Here is a 14,162-nt window from a genome sequence, read left to right on the forward strand (position 1 = left end):
GAGGAGTATTCACTCTTCTCTTTGAATGGAGTGGGGTTTTTTACTCTTCTCATTGAATACCCCATACCACTGCCAACCTTTATCCCAAAACAATAGGACATACATTTTTTGATGGCCAGTTAATCATCCAATTCAATGGAGCAGTTCTAGAACTGCTTTTTACAACAGCTTCATTTATCTGTTATTTTTTTAAAAGTACAATCATGACATACATACTCTATACATATTACTGTAGCTGAACTTGTGCTGAATATAAAAAACTCGTATGACTTTGAAATTACTGCTTAGATTTGTTGAACTTGACAACAAAATCAGAGCATGCCCAAATCATTAGTGCCAGAAAATACCCTCAGACCCCAGAGGGTTAATAGATCATTAAAAGTGTTCTTCCCAGCAGTTCAAGATGTCCATCTGATTCATTAAGAGGGTAGAACTTTACTTTGATACAAGTGGAGCACTGCCATGAGTAGATGGACTGTACAGTTCTGTCACAGCATCATAGAAGTGTTTGGAGTCATGCCAATTGGCAAACACTTGGATTTGAGGAGTTTTTCTGGCTAGCCATTCATCTTTCAATCTACTTGTCTCTTTCTGTAATCTTCATTGGCACAGTAAAACTTTCAGACCAAGGACTGATTTCGAGGTGTTATGCAATGTATCATACAAAATTGTCCACACTTCGGTTACCAAGTAGTTTGGGCCCAGATGGTTGGCTATGAGGTTTTTGGTTATTTGCTTTGATAGTGCTTTACTGGTTTGGGGAACGTTCATGATTAAACATTTAGCTTGGGGGTAGCCTTGTGGCTTGACCTCTGATAGACAGATTTAATGACCATTTTTAACTTCATCCACACCATTTTATGGTCTGTTTGACACTCCGTGCCCTGCATTACTTTCGTGATGATGATGTCTTTAAACTCGCACCTTCTCATGATAGCATAGTCAAGCATGTGCCAGTGCTTGGATCACTGATGCCTCCAAGTTGTTATTTGGGCCACTAGCAGCTGAAACATCATATGGGTGATTACAAGGTCATGTTCCTTGGACTTCGACAGCAATAGCAGACCATTATCATTTACTCTGCTAATTCCATGGCAACCAAGGGTCTCTGGCCATGCAGTGTAATCTGTCCCAATGTGGGCATTGAAATCACCCAAGAGGATCAACTTATCCATGCTGGGAGTTGGCTGAAGTAGTTCCTCTAGATTACTGTAGAACTTTTCCTTCATGGCTTCATCATTTTATCATGGCGGGGGCATATGCATTGATCACAGTAATGCTTCTATCTTTACTAATGAGACATCTGAGTGTCATTAATCTCTCATTGATGGCTTTGGGTAGGTTTGAAAGAGTCTTTATCAATGAGGTCTTTAAGGCAAACTCAACTCCATGAAGTCACTTTACTGAACCAGGTAGGCCACTCCAGTAGAACATGTAACCTGAGATGTCCTCAGTTAACCAACCAGTATCAGCAAGTCTTGTCTTGCTCAGTGCTGCCAGATTGATTCCCTACCTTTTCAACTCAAGTCAAATAATAGCCATTCTGTGATCAACCAGTTTATCACTCTGGACTGTATGTACATTCCATGTTGCAAACACTGTATTTGCTTTATATGTTGAATTTTGACCACAAATAGGGATAAACCATCAGCCGTGGCTTGCTGACCAGGTTGTTTGGAGCAAACAATGTTTGGGACACATTTTCTATTCCCGCCCCTGGATTGGGGAGAGCAGTGTCCACCTTAAATAGGGCTGCTGTGCCACCTGGGGTGCTGCCGAGCTGTCATATTGTTCTAATGTTGACAGAAAGACCAATATCCCAGGCTGCCAATGTGCAGGATTGTGGCTATAACTCGGGCAGTATCTGTTGAGTGTCACTTCGTAAAACACTCATCGCCATTGGACTTGAATTTTGGTCAAACAAACTTCCCTTCAAACTTGTTTGTGTCCAATTGGACTATCCATTTTCCAATTCAGGTCAAGAGACCACCATCTGGACCAAAGCATCCTGCCCAAAGATTTGTTCATATTGGTGTAGGGTTGTGCTCAACCTACCACGCTCTCTCGACCTTGGTTCCCCTGTTCCAATGGCAAGCATAGTGAGATGATTGGGGAGAACTTCAGTTGCAGTGGATGACCATTACCTAAAATATAGCCATGGAAATGCTCTAGGTGCTCCACCACACCAGGGAATTTAGTCCAAGTGGTGCCCACCCAATTGAACTGCAGTGCCCAACTCACGAGGGCAGCTGACCCATGCTACATTCTTGGTTGAACCTCACATGCCACACACCAGTGACCATTGCCAAATGTGAACAGTGATACTATTGCCAAAATTGCCTCTGGGTGCATCATCCGTCACTACTGCTGCTGCCCGGCGACTTCACTTCTATCCCTAGGTAGGGGGGTGTGAGGGTACTATCATTTGACCAAGGTGAACCCTCAGACTAGTAGAGTGAAGGAGTCATCCTAATTCTCCATACCAGATCTGCTCCAAGCAAGGTCTTCCACTGCCCAAGTTTCTAACTGTGAATGAAGGCTTTGAAGTGCTGCATAAAGTATTTACATTATTCCTTCCTTCAGTTACTAATTGAATGAAGGAATAATGTAAATGCTTCATGCAAAGCTTCAAAGCCATGGTTTTTGCTTGTCCTGCAAGGTTCATATCCACATGAAAGTAAAAAAATCTCCTGCTCACTTACTTTTCTTGCGGGATCCCTTGGGATCCTACCAAACTTCTCAACCAGATGTCATCAACCTTGAAAAAAAATCCACCCCATTCATATCTCTTTATAGTACATTACCTTTCATTCTGAATAATGCAAGTCTATTCTTTTACATACAGTTTATGTACAATATACATACACAACAAATGCAGGTTTACATTTACAGCACATCTGAGACAATTACACTACCTACCTGATATAAGTTCATTTCCTTCCCAATGACCTGATTTTTACATTAACACAAATTGATCATATTTGCTATGGTTATTCATCCTGTGATGAATAAATTATCATATGATTAATAAAACGTACAGTGGTGCTTGAAAGTTTGTGAACTCTTTAGAATTTTCTATATTTCTGCATAAATATGACCTAAAACATTATCAGATTTTCACACATCATAAAAATCAATAAAGAGAACCCAATTAAACAAATGAGACAAAAAATATTATACTTGGGCATTTACTTATTGAGGAAAATGATCCGATATTATGTATCTGTGAGTGGCAAAAGTATGTGAACCTTTGCTTTCAGTATCTGGTGTGACCCCCTTGTGCAGAAATAACTGCAACTAAACATTTCCAGTAACTGTTGATCAGTCCTGCACACCAGCTTGGAGGAATTTTAGCCCATTCCTCCATACAGTACAGCTTCAACTCTGGGATGTTGGTGGGTTTCCTCACATGAACTGCTTCAGGTCCTTCTACAACATTTCGATTGGATTAAGGTCAGGACTTTGACTTGGCTATTCCAAAATATTAACTTTATTCTTCTTTAACCATTCTTTGGTAGAATGACTTGTGTGCTTAGAGTCGTTGTCTTGCTGCATGACCCACCTTCTCTTGAGATTTAGTTCATGGACAGATGTCCTGACATTTTCCTTTAGAATTCGCTGGTATAATTCAGAATTCATTGTTCCGTCAATGATGGCAAGCCGTCCTGTACCAGGTGCAGCAAAACAGGCCCAAACCATGATACTACCACCACCATGTTTCACAGATGGGATAAGGTTCTCATGCTGGAATGCAGTGTTTTCCTTTCTCCAAACATAACGCTTCTCATTTAAACCAAAAAGTTCTACTTTGGTCTCATCTGTCTACAAAACATTTTTCCAATAGATAGTTTTCACTGACGTCACGGCATTCTGGGGAACGCCCCCCAGCCACCATCTTGGGGGGCAAACAAAACGGACCATCGCCACTACCGGCTACGTTATCTCGGACGAATTTATGAAGTTATTTAGTCAGTTTTCTAAAATAAAGATCAGTGTCGGCAAAATCAAGCAAACAGAAGTATATAGATACATTAGACGACATCTCACGACAATGGTATGCAGCCAAACTGGCCTTGATTGGGGGAATTGACCCCTACGAAGTGGGCAAAGATGCATTTTCAAGTGACTATGCAGGGCTGCCAAAGCCTGAAACTGCCAAAGCCTGCAACTGACTTCATCAAACTTTAAAGGCTGTCTGATATATACAACTTTATATATTCACAGCGCGCCTTTTGGCGGATGCCACCTGAATCGCGCAGATCCGATTTTTTTTGGGGGGGGGGCGTTGGAGTGTCTGATTATAATTTCAAAGTAAATTCTGTATTAAAATTACTAAATAAGCAAATCCTTTACAGTCTATGAAACAGGAAGTATAAGGATGAGAAAAAAACAGTTTAAATCGGAAAGCTGCGCGCACATGCGCAGTCCTGCACACCGCTCGGGCTGCGCAAATGTGCGCAGCTTTCCGATTTAAACTGTTTTTTTCTCATCCTTATACTTTCTGTTTCATGGACTGTAACGGATTTGCTTATTTAGTAATTTTAATACAGAATTTACTTTGAAATTATAATCAGACACTCCAACGCCCCCCCCTAAAAAAAAAATCGGATCTGCGCGATTCAGGTGGCATCCGCCAAAAGGCGCGCTGTGAATATATAAAGTTGTATATATCAGACAGCCTTTAAAGTTTGATGAAGTCAGTTGCAGGCTTTGGCAGTTTCAGGCTTTGGCAGTTTCAGGCTTTGGCAGCCCTGCATAGTCACTTGAAAATGCATCTTTGTCCACTTCGTAGGGGTCAATTCCCCCAATCAAGGCCAGTTTGGCTGCATACCATTGTCGTGAGATGTCGTCTAATGTATCTATATACTTCTGTTTGCTTGATTTTGCCGACATTGATCTTTATTTTAGAAAACTGACTAAATAACTTCATAAATTCGTCCGAGATAACATCCCAAACACAAATCATACAGAATAGACCTAAAATGTTTTTCAAAAATGACCCTTGCGTGAGTGAAGTGACAGGTTTCAAATAGAAACGTGACAAACGAGCGATATTAAGTGTACATTACAATGTAAACGTACACTCAGCGGTTCCAGTTAGGCATTCTCCAGAGATTGTTCACATGATGTTTTGGTTTCCAAAAACAAACTTAAACACAATTGATTGTTTATTTAAACAACTTACCACTTATAAAATGATCGGAGCAGACTTTGCTGTGTTTGGAAGTCTGATAATCCTTGCAGTTGATTCTCCCAAGCCATAGATTTCTCCTTTGTATGCTGAGTTTGTTTGCTCGCCTTCGTGCTCCCGTACAGTGGGAATTCCATAAAAGCTCCACTTGACTTCATCATCTGACCTATTATGACAGCCGTGAATACAACAGGTGTGCACCATTTCTAGCTTTAAATAGCCTGCTTGGGTTCTTTTGAAGACTTTGTACTCGCGCGTTACAATGTGTGCTCAGTCACCCGTACGGTAAGCTGGACCCCCAAGATGGCCGCCACTAGGGAATCCCCGACTCTGTGACGTCATGTGAAAACTATCTATAGCCTTCTGGCTTGGCCACATGATCTTCAGCAAACTGCAGACGAGCAGCAATGTTCTTTTTGGAGAGCAGTGGCTTTCTCCTTGCAACCCTGCCATGCATTGTTGTTCAGTGTTCTCCTGATAGTGGACTCATGAACATTAACATTAGCCAATGTGAGAGAAGCTTTCCGTTGCTTAGAAGTTACCCTGGGGTCCTTTATGACCTCGCCTTGCTCTTGGAGTGATCTTTGTTGGTCAACCACTCCTGGGGAGGGTAACAATGGTCTTGAATTTCCTCCATTTGTACAAAATCTGTCTGACTGGGGATTGGTGGAGTCCAAACTCTTTAGAGATGATTTTGTAACCCTGTCCAGCCTGATGAGCATCAACAATGCTTTTTCTGAGGTCCTCAGAAATCTCCTTTGTTTGTGCCATGATAAACTTCCACAAACTTGTGTTGTGAAGATCAGACTTTGATAGATCCCTGTTCTTTAAATAAAACAGGGTGCCCACACACACCTGATTATCATCCCATTGATTGAAAACACCTGACTCTAATTTCACCTTCAAATTAACTGCTAATCCTAGAGGTTCACATACTTTTGCCACTCACAAATATGTAATATTGGATCATTTTCTTCAATAAATAAATGACCAAGTATAATATTTTGTCTCATTTGTTTAACTGGGTTCTCTTTATCCATTTTTAGGACTTGTGTGAAAATCTGATGATGTTTTTGGTCATATTTATGCAGAAATATAGAAACTTCTAAAGGGTTCACAAACTTTCAAGCACCACTGTAGTTCTTGGAATTTTCTTCAGGGAAGCCTCATTCCCTTCAGTATGTTCAATGTGTTTGTATAATATATCTGTTGAGGGACAGGGATTTGGCAGCAGCTGCTATCTTCCACATGACAATGATTTGAGCTTTCAAGCAACTCAACGTGATGTGCCCATAAGCCTTTGAAAACAAATGCTAACTACTGAGTACTGTTTCTTGGAATTGGGAAGGTTTTTTGGCTTCCAGATATGACTGATCCCTTTTAATATAAAAATATATGACATTAGTAGACATGTTGCACAAGTAAAAAGTATGTACGCAGCATAATAAAATATTGTACAATTAAGTCCTTTTGTCATTCACCAGTAGAGAATCTGACCTCCATGTTCACTTGATCTTTCACCAATTCTGTGGGAGGAACCTGATGACTTGGTGAGAATACCATATCTTGCCAGTCAAAACTATTAAGACATAGTAAGAAATGAATAACAGCTTGGAGTGCCACATAAGTACAATATCTGCTGAAATGCCATTAAAGTATGCTTAAAATATAGCAATCTGCCACTTAAGCTGAAGGAGAAGCAAAAACAAATCATGAATCTTTTAAAAATTTCACCAAATTTTTAAAAGACAAGAAAATACCATTTTGTCTGAAGAGGAAGATCATGTCCATGGCCATACTACCAGCAATGACCTATGGAGCAGAAATATGGACCTTGACCAAACACCAAGAAAGAAAATTGGCAGTTACCCCAAAAAGCATGGAGAGATTGATACTGAACATCATGAAGAGAGACAGAATTCGAAACAAAATGACAAGGGAAAAGACTAGAATTAAAGACATTATAGAAAGGGTGTGAATTATGAAGTGACAATGAGCAGAACATGTAGCCAGAATGAACAATAACAAATGGGGGAAAAACAAACAAAAAAAAAAAAAACCAGAATGGACACCAAAAGAGGGAAGAAGAGTGAAAGGAAGACCAAGAAGGAGATGGAGAGATGACATCAAAGAAAAGTGTGACACCTCCTAGATTAGAACTGTGCAAGACAGGAGGGAATGGAAGAGTCTGTGGAGGCTGCCTGCAGTGGCATGAACAGCTGATGATGATGATGATTTTGGGAGCTCTGGCATCTATGCTAACAAAATTCTGTTATAATGGAAATATGGTATGTACATCAGAGCACTTTTAGCTTGTGGATACACAATATATATCAACAATATTTTGAATTTATAATGATCTAAACATACTGCCATAAATTACTTATACCTAAACAATGTGTGACCCATATAAGAACAGTTTCAATTTCGACACATATACCCATGTACATTTGTGTTACTATCCTTATGAAGAATTTTCATTGACATTTTTTAACAATTAATGCAGTTAAGTAATACTATGCCTACAACTAAACCTAATCCAAACTTTAACCTCAGTAAACAAAGGAAATATTAAAACAAACAAACAAAACAAATCAAACAAAAACTTACTGGGACTTGTCAAGTGTCCTCAAACAGCACAGCACAAAACATTCCAGTTGAATTGATGACACATTTTAATTTCACTATAAAAATGGTTGACATTAAGCTATCTCAATTTAAAAAATATGTGAAATACTTCAGTATTTAATTGAATTAACACATCTGTGAAACAGTCTTACCAAAAAAAGCTGAACAAATGGTATGGCTACTTTTTGAAAACCAAGTTTATTTAAGGCCAACACCAGAAGGATGCATAACCTGGTGTAAGTTAGAACACCATAATTTGTGAAACATGGTTTTATTTTGGTTTCGTGTGGAAACTGCAAATTCTTTGACCATAATAAGATAAACTTTGGGCACTATTTTATTTTCCATAGAGATTGGTCTGCATTTAGAAATGGCATGGGTTAAAACAGTCCAAGGAGCATCTGTTAAAAAACAGATGTGTGTCTATGCCATCCTGTCTACTTCATATGAAGCTGTGCATGCATATTAGCATTCTGGTGGGAGGAATGGTAATGTGATCCTGTAGTATGCCTCTGCAGTTGAGTCCAGGGCTTGTAAACATTTATTCCACTGCATACTGATATGCATGCAGCCTCCACTTATGTTGTTTTAGGAACATACTCTTCCGAATGTTGATCAATAAAAAATGCCAGGGTGGAATTCCTGTGTTTGAGATTATGCCACATTTGTTGTTACAGTGCATGAGCTCGGCAAAGGGTGTGGATTATTAGAAAGAAAATAAAGCTTTTTTTGTGGTTACAAGCACAGGAGTGCAGGAGGTTATGAACTAGGACAGGATAACACAAACATAGTTACACATCAGCAAAATCACCAGGATACACAATGCCTGTGTCAACTTTCATTGTTTAAATGTCACTTTTAAAAGGAGAACAAAACTACAGACAGAGTTCAGAATCGTAATGATAAAGTGATGTGATGAATACGATAAACCAGCCAGTTGTGCCAGAGACCACAACAGTGATGAGAAATGAAAGGTGGAGCATTTCTCCCTCTGGCCCACAAGCACATTCATAATCAAAACGACTCATGGCATACACAAGATTTGGCAGATTCACCTCAGGCTGAGATATCAACCAAATGTGCTGTGATTCCCCACTGAACTGGCTCCAGGTCCAGCCCTGTTTACGTGACAATGCTGTGCAAGGCTTTCAATAACACATTCACTTTTAATTTACTGCACATACAGAGTAGCTTGTCTTTTCCAGATCCATGTTCAACTCACTTGAGCTTTCCCTGTGTCAAAATAACTTTTTCCCCTAAGAAACCAGAGCTCATGAAAACAAATATTAATTTAACCCATTGCTATTTTGGACATAATATTCTGTGTTTTGACAATAGGATGGAGGATTGTTAGTCACTTAGAAAAGAATTGTTTTCTTGATGGAATTTAATCTGCATCATTCCCAATAAATAAAGGTGCTTATAGCAAACCTGGCTTGAAGCACTGGCACATTTTTGTGCTCTAGGAGTTAACATGACATTCATCAAATTAATTGCATGATACTCAAAATGACTGTGTGTTAATGCATTTGATAATACATTCTTCTTAGCTTAAATCATAAAGCCCATTATGATTCATATTTCTACAGTCGCAACTCAATTCTTCTTTTTAAGAATTTGAATGGGAATCGGGGCGGCACGGCGGTGTAGTGGTTAGTGCTGTCGCCTCACAGCAAGAAGGTCCGGGTTCGAGCCCCGTGGCCGGCGAGGGCCTTTCTGTGTGGAGTTTGCATGTTCTCCCCGTGTCCGCGTGGGTTTCCTCCGGGTGCTCCGGTTTCCCCCACAGTCCAAAGACATGCAGGTTAGGTTAACTGGTGACTCTAAATTGACCGTAGGTGTGAATGTGAGTGTGAATGATTGTCTGTGTCTATGTGTCAGCCCTGTGATGACCTGGCGACTTGTCCAGGGTGTACCCCGCCTTTCGCCCATAGTCAGCTGGGATAGGCTCCAGCTTGCCTGCGACCCTGTAGAACAGGATGAAGCGGCTAGAGATAATGAGATGAGATAATGAGATGAATGGGAATCTGCAGTACCTGAGAACAGAGTGGGTGTTCCCCTCAATCAGGTGTCAAGTGTATTTTGGTGATAGCATCAATACATACCATAGCTTTGGACACATATTTTATTGTTGTGTGTCACCACATAAGAACCATGGAACCAGGAAGGAAAACATTCTTTCTTTGTTCTCCACCTTTCAGTAGGCATGTTTGGAAGCACATTTGGCCTCTGGTGTCACACCTCTGTGAAAGTAGTTTTACCCTGATAATGAATTAAGAAACAAGCTTTCAGCATATCTGCATTCTCAAAAACACAATATATCTCACATTCATGTACTTTTATGAAAGATGGAAGGAGATACAAAAACATGCTGGGTTTTACAATCCAATACTGTGGGTAGAATAGCGATGAACTGAATATGAATATATTATTCAGATTGAACAGGCAATGTGTTCTGAACAGATACAAACAGGAGCCACACTATTTTTTTTAAAGAATATGTCACCACTACAAACCTGATAGGAGAAGGCCGCCCAACAAAACTCACAGACCAGGTAAGAAGAGCATTAATCAGAGATGCAACAAAGACACCAAAGATAACACTGAAGGAGCATCTGTCCATAGGACCACTTTAAGCTGTACATTCCACAGAGTGGGGCTTTATGGAAGAGTGGCCAGAAAAAAAAGTCATTGCTTAAGAAAATACATTTAGAGTTTGCCCAACAAGATGTGGCAGACTCCCCAAACACATGGAAGAATCTCTGGTCAAATGAGACTAAAATTGATCGTTTTGGCCATCATGGGAAATGCCATGCGTGGTGCAAACCCAACACCCTGAGAACACCATTCCTACAGTGAAGCATGGTGGTGGCAGCATCATTTTGTGGGGATATTTTTCATCTGCAGGAACAGGAAAGCTGGTCAGGACTGAAGGAAAGCTGGATGGCACTAAATACAGGGCAATTCTGGAAGAAAACCTGTTTGAGTCAGTCAGAGGTTTGAGACTGGGACAAAGATTCATGATTCAGCAGGACAATGACCCAAAACATACTGCTAAAGCTACACTAGAGTGGTTTAAAGGGAAACGTTTAAATGTCTTTGAATGGCCTAATCAAAGCCCAGACCTCAATCCAATTGAGAATCTGTTTCATAACTTGAAGATTGCTGTACACCAACACAACCCATCTAACTTGAAGGAGTTGGAGCAGTTTTGCCTTAAGGAATGGGCAAAATTCCCAGTGGTTAGATGTGCTAAGCTAATACAGACATACTCCAAGAGACTTGCAGCTGTAATTGCAGGAAAAGGTGGCTCTACAAAGTATTGACTTTTGGGGGGTGAATACCTATGCACAATCCATATTTCTGTTTTTTTTTTTTCATCTTAATTATTGCTTGTGTCACAATAAAACAATTTTGACCTTTAAAGTGGTAGGCATGTTGTGTAAATCAAATGGTGCCAGCCCCCCAAAAAAAAAATCCAATTTAATTCGAACCTGCAATGTGACAAAACAGGACAAACACCAAGGGGGATGAATACTTTTGCAAGACACTGTATGTTTATTATTAAAGGGTTAAAACTCGCAGTATCATGATATGACAAGTTCCTGTGAACTCCCTTTCCTTAGTGAAATACCTATGGCATATTTATTTAGATAAAAGCATACCTATTGCCATTAAACTCACTCTCCTGGGCTTATGGAGAATTTTCAGTGCTCCATACATGAAAACAGATTTTTGACTGATTACTCAAAACGTGTCTAGAGTGAAATCTGAGGTCACCATTGCCATAGTTTCTTTTCAACTGTAGTTTATTCTCATAGAAATGGTTTCCTCCCTTCATGGTGAATGAAGTAGGGGGTCCTCCCTTCTTGCAAAATCAGCTTCCAGCCTTTCGGCACAGGACAACATGTACAGGCAGAAATGGGAGATTCCTTCAGTCAACAATAATGGACAATTTTGCTGAGTCAAAAAAAGTCTTGCATATAACGAAGGGTATAACCCAGGTCTAAGATATGACAACTAATTCATCAATCAGTGCCAACATTTAAGTAAACACTTGGCTTTAAATCCTAGTCAATAGTCATTAGACATGTTTGTCATCTTTTTGTTGACATTCTTAAAATAGTTACCAATGCCATTGTTGTAATGTGTGTGTACATGTTTTTGTGTGCTTTGAGACTGCCGTTGGCAGGTGTGCCATTGTTCACCAACGAATGAAGTATTACAGGTGAGCCCTGCCTTTGTTTTGATTCTTCAGCTTCTCTGACAAGCAACAACAGCCATCAGGGCATGAGCTGTTTAATTTTCCACTCCCTTGCAAGAGTGAACTGATACCTCCATGACTTCTATGGCTTTTCCAACCAGCAGGATGTTCAGTATTTTGTTGGAACGTATATCATGACAGTGCATTCTTTCCATTGTGTATGAATGTCACCCAGAGGATGTGATCATTGTGTGAGAGGTTCTAATCCAAGACTAATTGTGGTTTGCCAAGTTTCGACAAGGTTTCCATCTAAAACATTAATCTCCACCCAAATCTCCATGGAACCACCTCTGACAAACAGTTATGTTGTATAGCATTCCATCACACACACTTCCACTTTAAAGATTTGACCATTTGAATCAAATATTTTTACATAACTGCATAGGAACTTAACTACCAGTGTTATGCCCAGTCTAGGGGACCTGAGACACAACATGAAAAGCACCCATCCTCAACATATCCCAAGCAGCCATATATACTATCACAATGAGCTCTGATTTGTGAATGGATATTTATTTTTACTGTTAGATAACTTATGAGCTAAACAAAAGAATGACTTCAGGGTGGACCAAGGCCAAAACAATAAACAAAAGTCAACCTAACTTAAGAAGTATGACTTTCCTAACACATACAAAACAAACAGAAAGACAAAAGACTTACCTACCTAACTAATGAAACAGGAGAAAACAGAGTTAACAAAAATGGCAGTCCACCCCTACTAACTTAACAGAGGCAAAGATCATAACCAAGGATCCGAAACACAGTGCTGCTGGTTGGGAGAAGAGGAGGACGAGATATCAACTAGTCCACGGTGCCATCTTGGCCTCTTTTATAGGGCCCTCCCAGTGCAGCAGCTAATCACAGATGGAGCTGAAGAGCAATCTGCCCAATCCAAAACTGATTCCAGCACACACACACACACACACACCTGTGTACATAATTAACAAACATGAGCAGCACCAAAAAAAAAAAAAGACATTTGACGACCTCAGTCATAACACCAGATCCACTGGACAGCAAGATTGTCTGGTGTGATCATTGTCCTGGAGGTTCCACCTGAGACTCTAATGTCCCAAATTATTCTTATTGTGATCTGCCAGGTTCTGACAAAGATGATTTCCATTGATTGTGATAATCTGCCCAAATCTCCAAACAACCACCTCTGACAAGAAAAAGTCATTTTGTACTCTATACCTTTCCATTTTACACTTCCACTTTGAGTCAAATAGTCAGATCTTACCAAACTGCATAAGCGCTTATTTGCCAAATACAGAATCCATCAGACAGGTTAGATTATTTTATTTGATCATTGTCCTGGAGGTTATAGCTTGACACTGATGTCACCAATGACTGTTTGTGAATTGCCAGATTTCAAAAAGGTGGTTTCCATTGCTACCATTAATTTCCACCAAAATCTCCATGGAAGTACCTCCAGCTAAATCAGTTCACTTGTAACCTGTATCTTTCCATCTTACACCTCCAAGACTGTAATATTCTAATTAAATTTGATTATGATGTTCCATATTCCTATCAGGTGGTTTCCATCATGAACTTTAATCTCCACATTAATCTTCCTAGACCCACTTCTGACTAAAAATGTTATTTTATACTCTCCATAGCTTTCCATGTTCCACCTCCACTTTAATTCATATGGTCAAATAGTTAAATTGTACCTAACTGCATAAGATTAACTACTAGACATCAAACTCTATGAGATAGCTTAGATTCTTTTACATGATCATCATCTTCAAGGTTCTTGACAAGATTCCAGTGTCGCTGATAACTCTGATTCTGGCTTGTCAGGTTTTGACAAGATTGTTTCCATTGCGAGTGATAATCTCCACCCAAATCTCCATGGAAGTACCTGTGACTAAAAGCAATTATTGAAACTGAACTCTGTATCTTTCAGTGTTCTACCTCCACTTTGTTTCAGAAAGTCAAACATTTAAATCTTACCTAATTACAGGAGCTGAACTACAAGATACCATAATCCATTGGACACCATAAAATCTGTTTATCTAAAATTATGGTCAAAGTTATCACTGGTCTAGAGTAACATGCATGGGTGGAGGTTAGGTGTAA

The sequence above is a fragment of the Neoarius graeffei genome, chromosome 9 (genome assembly GCF_027579695.1).
Source record: "Neoarius graeffei isolate fNeoGra1 chromosome 9, fNeoGra1.pri, whole genome shotgun sequence".
NCBI classification, from domain to species: Eukaryota; Metazoa; Chordata; class Actinopteri; order Siluriformes; family Ariidae; genus Neoarius; species Neoarius graeffei.